At 34.6% G+C, this 16,597-nt stretch overlaps 2 non-coding genes across 2 annotated transcripts; one reads left to right on the top strand and one right to left on the bottom strand.

The window, feature by feature from the left end:
* Positions 1–364: 364 nt before the first annotated feature.
* On the bottom strand, positions 365–472 carry LOC130978018 (small nucleolar RNA R71). The gene has a single exon (XR_009085682.1). It is a non-coding gene; the product is annotated as a small nucleolar RNA R71 (small nucleolar RNA).
* Positions 473–6,495: 6,023 nt separating this feature from the next.
* On the top strand, positions 6,496–6,603 carry LOC130977846 (small nucleolar RNA R71). Its single transcript, XR_009085520.1, has one exon. It is a non-coding gene; the product is annotated as a small nucleolar RNA R71 (small nucleolar RNA).
* Positions 6,604–16,597: the final 9,994 nt, after the last annotated feature.

Below are 16,597 nucleotides of genomic sequence, written 5' to 3'. Positions count from 1 at the left end.
GGTGCTGGGTGACTTCACTGCACCTACTCCTGATTTCTATGGGAGAAGCATCTCTATCCCTGCCATTGGAGCAAACAACTTTGAGCTTAAGCCTCAATTAGTTTCTCTAATGCAACAGAATTGCAAGTTCCATGGACTTCCAATGGAAGATCCTCATCAGTTCTTAGCTGAATTCTTGTAAATCTGTGACACAGTCAAGACTAATGGGGTTAACCCTGAGGTCTACAGACTGATGCTATTCCCTTTTGCTGTAAGAGACAGAGCTAGAATATGGTTGGATTCTCAACCTAAAGAAAGCATGGACTCTTGGGAAAAGCTAGTCAATGCCTTCTTGGCAAAGTTCTTTCCACCACAAAGATGGAGTAAGCTTAGAGTGGAAGTCCAAACCTTCAGACAGAAGGATGGAGAATCCCTCTATGAAGCTTGGGAAAGATACAAACAATTAATCAGAAGATGTCCTTCAGACATGCTTTCTGAATGGAGCATCATAGGTATTTTCTATGATGGTCTCTCTGAACTATCCAAGATGTCTTTGGATAGCTCTGCTGGAGGATCTCTTCATCTGAAGAAGACGCCTGCAGAAACTCAAGAATTGATTGAAATGGTTGCAAATAACCAATTCATGTACACTTCTGAAAGGAATCCTGTGAACAATGGGACTAGTCAGAAGAAAGGAGTTCTTGAGATTGACACTCTGAATGCCATATTGGCTCAGAACAAGATATTGACTCAACAAGTCAATTTGATTTCTCAAAGTCTGTCTGGAATGCAAAATGCACCAAACAGTACTAAGGATGCTTCATCTGAGGAAGAAGCTTATGATCCTGAGAACCCTTCAATGGAAGAGGTGAATTACCTAGGAGAACCCTATGGAAACACCTATAATTCTTCATGGAGAAATCACCCAAATTTCTCATGGAAGAATCAAGAGAGACCTCAACAAGGTTTCAATAACAATAATGATGGAAGAAACAGGTTTAGCAATAGCAAGCCTTTTCCATCATCTTCTCAGCAACAGACAGAGAGTTCTAAGCAGAATACTTCTGACTTAGCAACAATGGTCTCTGATCTAATAAAGACCACTCAAAGTTTCATGAATGAAACAAGGTCCTCCATCAGAAATTTGGAAGGACAAGTGGGACAGCTGAGCAAGAAAATTACTGAACTCCCTCCTAGTACTCTTCCAAGTAATACAGAAGAAAATCCAAAAGGAGAGTGCAAAGCCATAAACATGGCCGAATATGGAGAGGAAAGAGAGGAGGAGGACGCCACTGAGGAAGACCTCAGTGGGCGTGTACCAATCTCCTCTGAGTTCCTCAATGAGGAACCATGGGAATCTGAGGCTCAAAATGAGACCATAGAGATTCCATTGGACTTACTTCTGCCATTCATGAGCTCTGATGAGTATTCTTCCTCTGAATAGGATGAGTATGTCACTGAAGAGCAAGTTGCTAAATACCTTGGAGCAATCATGAAGCTAAATGACAAGTTATTTGGAAATTGAGACTTGGGAGGAAGAACCACCTTTGCTCACCAAAGAACTGGATGACTTGTCTAGGCAGAAACTGCCTCTAAAAAGGCAAGATCCTGGGAAGTTTTCTATACCTTGTACCATAGGCACCATGACCTTCAAAAAGGCCTTGTGTGACTTAGGGTCAAGTGTAAACCTCATGCCCCTCTCTGTAATGGAGAAATTAGGGATCTTTGAGGTGCAAGCTGCAAGAATCTCATTAGAGATGGCAGACAATTCAAGAAAACAAGCTCATGGACTTGTAGAGAATGTTTTGGTGAAGATTGAAGACCATTACATCCCTACTGATTTCATAGTCCTAGAGACTGGGAAGTGCATGGATGAATCCATCATCCTTGGCAGACCCTTCCTAGACACAGCAAAGGCTGTGATTGATGTTGATAGAGGAGAGTTGATCATTCAAGTGAATGGAGAATCCTTGGTGTTTGAGGCCCAAGGACATCCCTCTATCATCATGGAGAGGAAGCATGAAGAGCTTCTCTCAAAACAGAGCCAAGCAGAGCCCCCACAGTCAAACTCTAAGTTTGGTGTTGGGAGGCCACAACCAAACTCTAAGTTTGGTGTTGAACCCCCACATTCAAACTCTAAGTTTGGTGTTGGGAGGTTCCAACACGGTTCTGAGTATTTCTGAGGCTCCATGAGAGTCCTCTATCAAGCTAATGACATTAAAGAAGCGCTTGTTGGGAGGCAACCCAATGTTTTATAGCTAATTATTTTCTTTTGTTATTTTATCTTTTTTGTAGGTTGATGATCATAAGAAGTCACAAAAACAATGAAAAAAGCAAAAACAGAATGAAAAACAGGAAGAAAAATAGCACACCCTGGAGGAGAAGAAGCTGGTGTTCAAACGCCAGTAATGCTAGCTGTTGGGCGTTTAACGCCCAGTCTGGCACCATTCTGGGCGTTTAACGCCAGAAAGGGGCACCAGACTGGCGTTAAACGCCAGTAAAGGGCAACAACCTGGCGTTAAACGCCAGGAATGGGCACCAGCCCGGCGTTTAACGCCAGAAATAGCTCAAAACGTGATTTTGAGCAACATTTGGTGCAGGGATGACTTTTCCTTGACACCACAGGATCTGTGGACCCCACAGGACCCCACCATCACTCTCTCTCTTCTTCCCCCATTCACCAATCACCTCAATACCTCTTCCCCAAAAACCCTTCACCCATCAAATCCCATCTTTCTCTTCACCACTCACATCCATTCTTCATAAATCCCCACCAACCTCACCCTTCAAAATTCAAACCACTTTCCCTCCCAAACCCACCCATCATGGCCGAACCATTACCCCCCCTCTCTCCTATATATACCCTTCTTCAACCCTTCATTTTCACACAACCTAAACACCCATTCTTTCCCTTCTTGTCCGAACACACCACCTTCCCCCTCTTCCTCATTTCTTCTTCTTCTACTCTCTTCTTTCTTCTTTTGCTCGAGGACGAGCAAACATTTTAAGTTTGGTGTGGTAAAAGCGTTGCTTTTTCATAACCATTTATGGCATCCAAGGCCGGAGAAACCTCTAAAAAGAGGAAAGGGAAGGCAAAAGCTTCCACCTCCGAGTCATGGGAGATGGATAGATTCCTCTCAAGGGTGCATCAAGTCCACTTCTATGAAGTTGTGGCCTTGAAGAAGGTGATCCCCGAAGTCCCCTTTTCACTCAAAAAGGGTGAATATCCGGAGATCCGCCATGAGATCCGAAGAAGAGGTTGGGAAGTGCTTACCAACCCCATTCAACAAGTCGGAATCTTGATGGTTCAAGAGTTCTATGCCAATGCATGGATCACCAAGAACCATGACCAAAGTGTGAACCCGAATCCAAAGAATTATCTCACTATGGTTCGGGGGAAATACTTGAATTTTAGTCCGGAGAGTGTGAGGGTGGCGTTCAACTTGCCTATGATGCAAGGAGATGAGCACCCTTACACTAGAAGGGTCAACTTTGATCAAAGGTTGGACCAAGTCCTCACAACCATATGTGAAGAGGGCGCACAATGGAAGCAAGATTCAAGAGGAAAGCCGGTTCAATTAAGAAGGCATGACCTCAAGCCCGTGGCTAGAGGATGGTTAGAGTTCATACAACGCTCAATCATTCCCACTAGCAACCGGTCCGAAGTTACCATAGACCGGGCTATCATGATCCATAGCATCATGATTGGAGAAGAAATAGAAGTTCATGAGGTTATAGCCCAAGAACTCTACAAGGTGGCGGACAAGACCTCCACTTTGGCAAGGTTAGCCTTTCCTCATCTCATCTGTCACCTCTGTTATTCAGTTGGAGTTGACATAGAGGGAGATACCCCCATTGATGAGGACAAGCCCATCACCAAGAAAAGGATGGAGTACACAAGAGACCCCTCTCACCATGAGATCCCTGAGATTCCTCAAGGGATGCACTTTCCTCCACAAAATTATTGGGAGCAATTAAACACCTCCCTAGGAGAGTTGAGTTCCAACATGGGACAACTAAGGGTGGAGCATCAAGAACACTCCATTCTCCTCCATGAAATTAGAGAAGACCAAAGAATCATGAGGGAGGAGCAACAAAGACAAGGAAGAGACATTGAGGAGCTCAAGCACTCCATAGGATCTTCAAGAGCAAGAAAGAGCCGCCATTACTAAGGTGGACCTGTTCCTTGATTTCCTTGTTCTTTATTCCTCTGTTTTTCGATTTTTATGCTTTATGTTTGTCCATGTTTGTGTCTTGTGATCATTAATATCTTAGTGTCTATGCCTTAAAGTTATGAATGTCCTATGAATCCATCACCTTTCTTGAATAAAAACGTGCTTAATTGATAAAGGAAAGAATTGCATGAATTCTGAATTTTATAATAGTTTAATTATTTTGATGTGGTGGCAACACTTTTGTTCTCTGAATGTATGCTTGAACAGTGCATATGTCTTTTGAACTTGTGGTTCATGAATGTTGGCTCTTGAAAGAATGATGAAAAAGGAGACATGTTACTGAGGATCTGAAAAATCATTAAAAATGATTCTTGAAGCAAGAAAAGCAGAAAAAAAAAAAAGAGAGAAAAAGCAAACGAAAAAAAAAAAGAGAAGAAAAACCGAAAAAAAAAAGAGAAAGAAAAAGAAAGAATAAGAGTTGTGATCCAAGGCAAATAAGAGTGTGCTTAAGAACCCTGGACACCTCTAATTGGGGACTTTAGCAAAGCTGAGTCACAATCTGAAAAGGTTCACCCAATTATATGCCTTTTGGCATTGTTTTTAGTATGTTTTTAGTATCTTTTAGTTAGTTTTTAGTATATTTTTATTAGTTTTTAATTAAAATTCACTTTTCTGGACTTTACTATGAGTTTGTGTGTTTTTCTGTGATTTCAGGTATTTTCTGGCTGAAATTGAGGGACCTGAGCAAAAATCTGATCCAGAGACTCAAAAGGACTGCAGATGTTGTTGGATTCTGACCTCCTTGCACTCGAAGTGGATTTTCTGGAGCTACAGAAGCCCAATTGGCGCGCTCTCAACGGCGTTGGAAAGTAGACATCCTGGGCTTTCCAGCAATATATAATAGTCCATACTTTGCCCAAGATTTGATGGCCCAAACCGGCGTTCAAAGTCACCTCAAGAAATTCCAGCGTTAAACGCCGGAACTGGCACCTAATTGGGAGTTAAACGCCCAAACTGGCACTAAAGCTGGCGTTTAACTCCAAGGAGAGTCTCTACACGAAAAAAGCTTCATTGCTCAGCCCAAGCACACACCAAGTGGGCCCGGAAGTGGATTTTTATGTCATTTACTCATCTATGTACTAGTTTTCTATAAGTAGGACCTTTTACTATTGTATTTAGAGAGACCTTTGGTAGCTATCTTTGTTCTATGCTATCTTAGACCTTTGGGAGGCTGGCCATTCGGCCATGCCTAGACCTTGTTCTTATGTATTTTCAACGGTGGAGTTTCTACACACCATAGATTAAGGTGTGGAGCTCTGCTGTACCTCGAGTATTAATGCAATTACTATTGTTCTTCCATTCAATTCCGCTTGTTCTTTATCCAAGATATCACTTGTTCTTCAACATGATGAAGGTGATGATTGACGCCCATCACCATTCTCACTCATGAACAAGGTGACTGACAACCATTCTTGTTCTACAAGCATCTGAGGCTTAGTGAATATCTCTTGGATTCCTGATTGCACGATGCATGGTTGATCGCCTGACAACCGAGTGCTCGCCTGACAAACGAGCCAACCATTCCGTGAGATCAGAGTCTTCGTGGTATAGGCAGGACTTGATGGCAGCATTCAAGAGAATCCGGAAGGTCTAACCTTGTCTGTGGTATTCTGAGTAGGATTCAATGATTGAATGACTGTGACGTGCTTCAAACCTGTAACCTACTGGGCGTTAGTGACAGACGCAAAAGAGGGATTCTATTCCGGTAGGGGAGGGAACCAAACCGGTGATTGGCAGTACTGTGACAGAGTGCGTGCATTAGCTTTCACTGCGCGGATGGGAGGTAGCTGCTGACAACAGTGAAGCCCTACACGAGCTTGCCATGGAAAGGAGTAAGAAGGATTGGATGAAGGCAGTAGGAAAGCAGAGAGACGGAAGGGAAGGCATCTTCATACACTTGTCTGAAGCTCTTACACCAATGATATACATAAGTATCACTATCTTTATCTTTTATATTATTTTCGTTCATCATCATATATATTTGAGTTTGCCTGACTAAGATTTACAAGATGACCATAGCTTGCTTCAATGCTAACAATCTCCGTGGGATCGACCCTTACTCACGTAAGGTATTACTTGGACGACCCAGTGCACTTGCTGGTTAGTTGTGCGAAGTTGTGTAATGCCATGGTATTGAGCTACCACGTTTTTGGAGCCATTACCGGGGATTATGAGAGTTGTGAAAAAGTATTGTTCACAATTTCGCGCACCAACTATCCAAGGACATCTTGGATAGTTCAGAGAGACCATCATAGAAAATACCTATGATGCTCCATTCAGAAAGCATGTCAGAAGGACATTTTCTGATCAATTGTTTGTATCTTTCCCAAGCTTCGTAGAGGGATTCTCCATCCTTCTGTTTGAAGGTTCGGACTTCCACTCTAAGCTTACTCAATTTTTGAGGTGGAAAGAACTTTGCCAAGAAGGCATTGACTAGCTTTTCCCATGAGTCCAGGCTTTCTTTAGGTTGTGAGTCCAACCATATCCTAGCTCTGTCTCTTACAGCAAAAGGGAATAGCATAAGTCTGTAGACTTCAGGGTCAACCCCATTAGTCTTGACAGTGTCACAGATTTGCAAGAATTCAGCTAAGAACTGATGAGGATCTTCCAATGGAAGTCCATGGAACTTGCAATTCTGTTGCATTAGAGAAACTAATTGAGGCTTAAGCTCAAAGTTGTTTGCTCCAATGGCAGGGATAGAGATGCTTCTCCCATAGAAGTCGGGAGTAGGTGCAGTAAAGTCACCCAGCACCTTCCTTGCATTGTTTGCATTGTTGTTGTTTTCGGCTGCCATATCTTCTTCTTCTTTGAAGAATTCGGTCAGGTCCTCTACAGAGAGTTGTGCCTTAGCTTCTCTTAACTTTCGCTTCAAGGTCCTTTCAGGTTCAGGGTCAGCTTCAACAAGAATGCTTTTGTCTCTGCTCCTGCTCATATGAAAGAGAAGAGAACAAGAAAATGTGGAATCCTCTATGTCACAGTATAGAGATTCCTTTAGGTGTCAGAGGAAAAGAAAAATAGAAGAAAGAGGTAGAAGAATTCGAACTTGATCAGATAGAGTTTGAATTGTGCATTGAGAAGGAGTGATCAACCATGCATCGTGTATCAGGCGATCAACCATGCATCGTGTATCAGGACTCCAAGAGATAAACACTAGAGCCTCGTATGCTTGTAGAACAAGAGTGGTTGTCAGTCACTTTGTTCATGAGTGAGAATGATGATGAGTGTCACGGATCATCACATTCATCAAGTTGAATAACAAGTGATATCTTGGACAAAGAACAAGCGGAATTGAATAGAAGAACAATAGTAATTGCATTAATACTCGAGGTACAGCAGAGCTCCACACCTTAATCTATGGTGTGTAGAAACTCCACCGTTGAAAATACATAAGAACAAGGTCTAGGCATGGCCGAATGGCCAGCCTCCCAAAGTGAGTTCAATCATAAAAATATGATCAAAAGGCTCTCCAAATACAATAGTAAAAGGTCCTATATATAGAGAACTAGTAGCCTAAGGTGTACAAAGATGAGTAAATGACATAAAAATCCACTTCCGGGCCCACTTGGTGTGTGCTTGGGCTGAGCAATGAAGCATTTTCGTGTGGAGACTCTCTTTGGAGTTAAACGCCAGCTTTTATGCCAGTTTGGGTGTTTAACTCCCATTTAGGTGCCAGTTCCGGCGTTTAACGCTGGAAATTCTGAGGGTGACTTTGAACGCCGGTTTGGGCCATCAAATCTTGGGCAAAGTATAGACTATCATATATTGCTGGAAAGCCCAGGATGTCTACTTTCCAACGCCGTTGAGAGCGCGCCAATTGGGCTTCTGTAGCTCCAGAAAATCCACTTCGAGTGCAGGGAGGTCAGAATCCAACAGCATCTGCAGTCCTTTTCAATCTCTGAATCAGATTTTTGCTCAGGTCCCTCAATTTCAGCCAGAAAATACCTGAAATCACAGAAAAACACACAAACTCATAGTAAAGTCCAGAAAAGTGAATTTTAGCTAAAAACTAATAAAAATATACTAAGAACTCAACTAAAACTACCAAAAACATACTAAAAACAATGCCAAAAAGGGTACAAATTATCCGCTCATCAGGCGCCAATGTTCGGATGCTCGAGTTCCGGACTGGTCGGGGATGTCTCCTGGGTATGAAGGTAGGAATCAGCCTTGGTCTAAGTCTGTGGAGCGAGACGCGGGCATAGCCGACTTCCCGAACTCTTCGTGAGGTGTGGGGGGTGCCACTTGTAAGGACACTCTGACGCTCAAGTCCGAAAGTATGCAGGTGGTTAGAGAGTAAGGGATATGGTGACGTACCTTGGGGAAGGGGTAGGGTCCTCCCCATATATACCCTGTCAAAGGTGGGTCCTAGGAGGACAGACCCACCTTCCTCGAAACTTCCTTATACAGTTGTCGATGAATGAGCTGTAGAGGGGTAGGCGTCTGGGTTGCTGCTCAGATGGGTTACACCCATCAACCCAACCAGTCGGGTCGGATTGCCCGTGGATCAAACCAGTCAACAGGCCAGCTCGGCTAGGCCGTAATATATATTTTATTGTATATTTTAAAATATTAATATCTAATTAATAAAAAAAAATAATAAATTGTAATGATATTTTAATATTTTTAAATTAAATTAAATAATTAGGTTATCTAAAAAAATTTTAATAATCAATTTAAGTTAGTATATTAGTTTAGTCATTAATGTACTTAGGCTTCGTTTGGGTAAACAACTTAAATAAGTTCTTTTGGAAAAAGAGTCTAACGTATAAGGATTTTGATTAATAGCAACTTATAAATAAGTTATTTTGTATTTAGATTTTTAGTTATAAAAGTACTTATTTTAAAGTTGTAGCGTTTGGATAAATAACTCAAGAACTTGTTATAACTAACTATCAAAATAATAGCAAGCTATATAAAAATAAAATCACATGTGAAAAAAAAAAATTAAAACTGAGATTTCATATCATACACAATGTTAAATACAAATTTAATAATAAAAATAGAGTGATACAATGATAAAAAAATAATTGGAAAAAATATATGAAGAAGGTGATTCAAATATAACATTGTTTTAAAATGGTGTTGGAAGGTGGTGGAGGGTCAATACTTTCAGCAGATGGAACATTGTGTGAAAATGATGGTGAAAGGTCAGTGCTTTTAAGATAGAACCTTACGTAAAAATGGTGGTGGTGTGAAAATGGTGGTGAAGGGCCAGTATTTCCAACAGAAATAGGAAATATTTTCACCCCAAAAATAAAAGTAGATTTTTTTGTTTTAAAGTCAATTTTTTTAGAAGAAATGATAAAATGACTTATCAAAAAAAAGAAGTCATATATTTCTACTTCTTCAAAAAGCTGTGAATTAACTTTTCGAAAAGTTAAAATTTTTTTTTAAAATGGTGCCAAACACATGTATTGTGACTTTTTATAATTCAAAAGTAAAAAAAAAAAAGTTTCTTATGCTGTTTACCAAATGGGCACTTAAATTCCTTCCTCTTTGCAATATAACTGGGAACCACCTCCGATGAATGTCTATAAAGTGAACTGCAATGCAAGCATTTTTTAAAATGAGCAATTAGCTGGCTTTGGGTGTATTATTAGAGACAGCATGGAAATTTGAATAAAAGGTTGTTCTGCCAGTATGCCTCTTTCTAGTATTCTCTGTTGTGAGCTTCATGCTATTTGGAGATGGCTTGTTATGGCTTGGGATTGCGAGTGCAAAAAGGTCATATGTGAAACTGATAATCTTGATGTGTTTCTTCTTGTTTCGCGAGATACAATCAGCATGATTAGGACTGTATTTGATCTGCTTGACAAAATTAAAGAGATGCTCCAGCGTAGTTAGACAGTTACGGTAGTACTCATTCAGCGCACAGCAAATAAAGTGGCTGATTTAATGGCTAAGATTCCTACTTTTAACAAGCAGGTATATTTGGAGTGGTTGCTGTCCCTAATAGTTTAGACATTATTATTAGAGAGGATTCTTACTCTTTTTTTTAGGTCTTTTTTCTTTATGTTATTTTCTGTCACAAAAAAAACTCTTAAATAAGTATTAAAATTTTAAATTTTATTTTTTGTTTACAGTAATTCATTAATCAATGATAAATTTTTAAATAAAAAAATATTGACTAATAGAATTTATTATTTTTGAACCGTAATTAATTGATAATATTTAAAATACAAATTAAAAATATGTTATTAAATTATTAGACTAAATAAATTGAATTATAATAAAAAATAAATAAAAAATAATAAATTTAAATAAATTTAAATTTGCTGTAAATTAGTTGTTAAGTTCTTAAAGCTGTTTGACTAAGAAAAAATAAATTAAATTAATAATATGCATAAAATTTGAGAAAGAATTTTTTTTCCTCTGTTTCTCTTTCACATTAAACGGTAAACACCGAGCCCTAGGGAGAGAGCACCTCGGGTTCCTGTCCACCATCACCCTTAGTATGCCGCGTGGCAATCACAGCAGTGCACCCCAAATCCCATGTCATAACAAGTTCGTGTATTTCTCAGATTCGGGTGCGTTTTAGCCTGCGCCGGTCTAATTGGGGTTAATGGAGTGTTTCGTACGGATTCTGTATGTGTGAGTATATATAATAAACAGGTGTATTAATGATTGATAATGTATAAAAATAATGTGATAATTCTAATTTTTAGATAGATTTATTTAATTTTTTAGTAATTATATCTTTAGATGTTGTTTTTGGAGTGGATGTGTGATATATATATTTTGCAGACTTAATATATAAATATGTTATTGTTGTTAGTTGGGTTGTTTAGTTGGGCCTGTAATAGATTTATTGGGATAGTTTGATGCATAGTTATAAAACTCAGATTAAATTGATCGATTTGACCAAAAAATTAATAAATCAGTGATTTAATCAATTTGGTTAAAAATTTAGATCGAAAATATAATTAAACCGTAAAAAATTAGACGGTTTATTATAAATCGAAAAAATTGATCGATTTAATATAAATTTATAAACCGACCAGTCCTATAATAATCCCAATGTTTCATAGGATTTTGATGCTCCAGCGTCTCTTGGTAGCTCGAAAATTCCTTTACCTCGTGGGTCCTCAAGAGTTTTAAACTCATATCCTCTTGTTACAGTCTAATAATACGTGCCATTATTATTTTTTTTATTATTTTATGTGTTAGTTATTATATATATTATATACATACAGAATTGAATTATTTATATTCATTTAATTTAATTTTAGTTTTATATTTTTTTTTATTTATAACTTTTTAGGATTTGTATAATTTTTAAAATATTAATAAAGATATTTATTTTAAATCTTTAGAGTATTGAGTTAAGTAGTAGGTTTTTGAGAATTTTGACTTAATATTAATTAGTAAGAATATATAAACATTACCACTAAATACCATAAATTGATAGAGGAACATAATATATCTACTTTTTACTATAGTAAAAAACTAAATTAATACTTTATTTTTTTCAAAAGGATAGTTCATTTAAAGTAAAAAAATTCAAGTACCTACTTTATTTTAATATTTTTTTGTTTAGAGAAAAAAACACTAATGTATTAAATTTTTTTCATTTTTCTCTTTTATAAAATATATTTTCATAAAATACTAAAATTTAAAACAAATATATTCTTATTAGAGGCAGGATTTTCATTTTTCACCATGAAAATTTTTTTTTCTTCCTTTGAGTTGTTATTAATCAATAACTTAGTATTCAATGCTAAAAATTTTAATCACAAACATAGTAGGCTTTGATTTAATGCTGACCATTTATTTGTTTCAATTTTAATAATATTTTTTGTTTAGAAAATAAATAAATGAAAAAGGAACAAATGAATTGATTTTATTTTAAAATTTAAATTAACCATTTATTTAGATCTTGACTGAATTTATATTCTTTCATTTTTCATATAAAAATTATATAGATATATGTTCATATTCTGGCTCACAACTTAGCCAATTTCAAAATGATTAAAAGTCTAGTCTACAGAGCGAGAGTTCAGATAACACTTTGGAACTTATCTAACCTCACAAAGGTTGGCTTATGCAGCATCAACTTGACCCGACTTATTCAAATAAGATGAATCTCAACTAACTCCTACAATCTCTCCTATTTGTTTAGAAAGGAGATTTCGACAACCGGAATGGTGCGTTTTAGCTTGCGCCGGTCTAATTGGGGTTAATGGAGTGCCTCGTACGGACTGTGTACGTGTGAGTGTATATAATAAACAGGTGTATTAATGATTGTTAATGTGTAAAAATAACGTGGTAATTCTGACTTTTAGACAGATTTATTTGATCTTTTAGTAATTATATTTTTGGATCTTGTTTTTGGGGTGGATGCGTGATATATATATTTTGTAGACATAATATATAAATATGTTATTGTTGTTAGCTGGGTCGTTTAGTTAGGCCTGTAATAGGTTTATTGGGTTAGTTTGATGCATAGTTATAAAAATCAGATTAAATTGATCGGTTTGACCAAAAAATTAATAAATCAGTGATCTAATCAATTTGGTTAAAAATTTAGATTGAAAATATAATTAAACCGTCAAAAATTAGACGGTTTATTATAAATCAAAAAAATTGATCGGTTTAATATAAATTTATAAACCGGCCAGTCCTATAATAATCCCAACGTTTCGTAGGTTTTTGGTGCTCCAGCGTCTCTTGATAGCTCGAAAATTCCTTTACTTCGTGGGTCCTCAAGAGGTTTGAACTCATATCCTCTTTTTACAGTCTAATAATACATGCCACTATTATTTTTTTTATTATTTTATGTGTTAGTTATTATATATATTATATACATACATAATTGAATTATTTATATTCATTTAATTTAATTTTTGTTTTATATTTTTTTATTTATAAATTTTTAGGATTTATATAATTTTTAAAATATTAATAAAGATATTTATTTTAAATCTTTAGAGTATTGAGTTAAGTAGTAGGTTTTTGAGAATTTTGACTTAATATTAATTAGTAAGAATATATAAACATTACCACTAAATACCATAAATTGATAGAGGAACATAATATGTCTACTTTTTACTATAGTAAAAAACTAAATTAATACTTTATTTTTTTCAAAAGGATAGTTCATTTAAAGTAAAAAAATTCAAGTACCTACTTTATTTTAATATTTTTTTGTTTAGAGAAAAAAACACTAATGTATTAAATTTTTTTCATTTTTTTCTTTTATAAAATATATTTTCATAAAATACTAAAATTTAAAACAAATATATTCTTATTAGAGGCAGGATTTTTATTTTTCACCATGAAAAGTTTTTTTTCTTCCTTTGAGTTGTTATTAATCAATAACTTAGTATTCAATGCTAAAAATTTTAATCACAAACATAGTAGGCTTTGATTTAATGCTGACAATTTATTTGTTTCAATTTTAATAATATTTTTTGTTTAGAAAATAAATAAATGAAAAAGGAACAAATGAATTGATTTTATTTTAAAATTTAAATTAACCATTTATTTAGATCTTGACTGAATTTATATTCTTTCATTTTTCATATAAAATTATATAGATATATGTTCATATTCTGGCTCACAACTTAGCCAATTTCAAAATGATTAAAAGTCTAGTCTACAGAGCGAGAGTTCAGATAACACTTTGGAACTTATCTAACCTCACAAAGGTTGGCTTATGCAGCATCAACTTGACCCGACTTATTCAAATAAGATGAATCTCAACTAACTCCTACAATCTCTCCTATTTGTTTAGAAAGGAGATTTCGACAACCGGAATGGTGCGTTTTAGCTTGCGCCGGTCTAATTGGGGTTAATGGAGTGCCTCGTACGGACTGTGTACGTGTGAGTGTATATAATAAACAGGTGTATTAATGATTGATAATGTGTAAAAATAACGTGGTAATTCTGACTTTTAGACAGATTTATTTGATCTTTTAGTAATTATATTTTTGGATCTTGTTTTTGGGGTGGATGCGTGATATATATATTTTGTAGACATAATATATAAATATGTTATTGTTGTTAGCTGGGTCGTTTAGTTAGGCCTGTAATAGGTTTATTGGGTTAGTTTGATGCATAGTTATAAAAATCAGATTAAATTGATCGGTTTGACCAAAAAATTAATAAATCAGTGATCTAATCAATTTGGTTAAAAATTTAGATTGAAAATATAATTAAACCGTCAAAAATTAGACGGTTTATTATAAATCAAAAAAATTGATCGGTTTAATATAAATTTATAAACCGGCCAGTCCTATAATAATCCCAACGTTTCGTAGGTTTTTGGTGCTCCAGCGTCTCTTGGTAGCTCAAAAATACCTTTACCTTGTGGGTCCTCAAGAGGTTTGAACTCATATCCTCTTGTTACAGTCTAATAATACATGCCACTATTATTTTTAGTTTATTATTTTATGTGTTAGTTATTATATATATTATATACATACATAATTGAATATTTTTATATTCATTTAATTTAATTTTACTTTTATATTTTTTATTTATAATTTTTTAGGATTTATATAATTTTTAAAATATTAATAAAAATATTTATTTTAAATCTTTAGAGTATTGAGTTAAGTAGTAGGTTTTTGAGAATTTTCACTTAATATTAATTAGTAAGAATATATAAACATTACCACTAAATACCATAAATTGATAGAGGAACATAATATGTCAACCTTTTACTATAGTAAAAAAACCAAATTAATAATTTATTTTTTTCAAATTTAAAGTAAAAAAATTCAAGCACCTATTTTATTTTAATATTTTTTTGTTTAGAGAAAAAAACACTAATGTATTAAATTTTTTTTATTTTTCTCTTTTATAAAATATATTTTCATAAAATACTAAAATTTAAAATAAATATATTCTTATTAGAGGCAGGATTTTCATTTTTCACCATGAAAAAATTTTTTCTTCCTTTGAGTTGTTATTAATCAATAACTTAGTATTCAATGCTAAAAATTTTAATCACAAACATAGTAGGCTTTGATTTAATGCTGACCATTTATTTGTTTCAATTTTAATAATATTTTTTGTTTAGAAAATAAATAAATAAAAAAGGAACAAATGAATTGATTTTATTTTAAAATTTAAATTAACCATTTATTTAGATCTTGACTGAATTTATATTCTTTCATTTTTCATATAAAAATTATATAGATATATGTTCATATTCTGGCTCACAACTTAGCCAATTTCAAAATGATTAAAAGTCTAGTCTACAGAGCGAGAGTTCAGATAAAACTTTGGAACTTATCTAACCTCACAAAGGTTGGCTTATGCAGCATCAACTTGACCCGACTTATTCAAATAAGATGAATCTCAACTAACTCCTAATCTCTCCTATTTGTTTAGAAAGGAGATTTCGACAACCGGAATGGTGCGTTTTAGCTTGCGCCGGTCTAATTGGGGTTAATGGAGTGCCTCGTACGGACTGTGTACGTGTGAGTGTATATAATAAACAGGTGTATTAATGATTGATAATGTGTAAAAATAACGTGGTAATTCTGACTTTTAGACAGATTTATTTGATCTTTTAGTAATTATATTTTTGGATCTTATTTTTGGGGTGGATGCGTAATATATATATTTTGCAGACTTAATATATAAATATGTTATTGTTGTTAGCTGGGTCGTTTAGTTGGGCCTGTAATAGGTTTATTGGAATAGTTTGATGCATAGTTATAAAAATCAGATTAAATTGATCGGTTTGACCAAAAAATTAATAAATCAGTGATCTAATCAATTTGGTTAAAAATTTAGATTGAAAATATAATTAAACCGTCAAAAATTAGACGGTTTATTATAAATTGAAAAAATTGATCGGTTTAATATAAATTTATAAACCGGCCAGTCCTATAATAATCCCAACGTTTCGTAGGTTTTTGGTGCTCCAGCGTCTCTTGATAGCTCGAAAATTCCTTTACCTCGTGGGTCCTCAAGAGGTTTGAACTCATATCCTCTTTTTACAGTCTAATAATACATGCCACTATTATTTTTTTTTATTATTTTATGTGTTAGTTATTATATATATTATATACATACATAATTGAATTATTTATATTCATTTAATTTAATTTTTGTTTTATATTTTTTTATTTATAAATTTTTAGGATTTATATAATTTTTAAAATATTAATAAAGATATTTATTTTAAATCTTTAGAGTATTGAGTTAAGTAGTAGGTTTTTGAGAATTTTGACTTAATATTAATTAGTAAGAATATATAAACATTACCACTAAATACCATAAATTGATAGAGGAACATAATATGTCTACTTTTTACTATAGTAAAAAACTAAATTAATACTTTATTTTTTTCAAAAGGATAGTTCATTTAAAGTAAAAAAATTCAAGTACCTACTTTATTTTAATATTTTTTTGTTTAGAGAAAAAAACAC

The sequence above is a fragment of the Arachis stenosperma genome, chromosome 4, assembly GCF_014773155.1.
Source record: "Arachis stenosperma cultivar V10309 chromosome 4, arast.V10309.gnm1.PFL2, whole genome shotgun sequence".
NCBI classification, from domain to species: Eukaryota; Viridiplantae; Streptophyta; class Magnoliopsida; order Fabales; family Fabaceae; genus Arachis; species Arachis stenosperma.
Note: the sequence above shows the minus strand (reverse complement) of the source record. Positions and strands in the feature narration are given on the sequence as shown.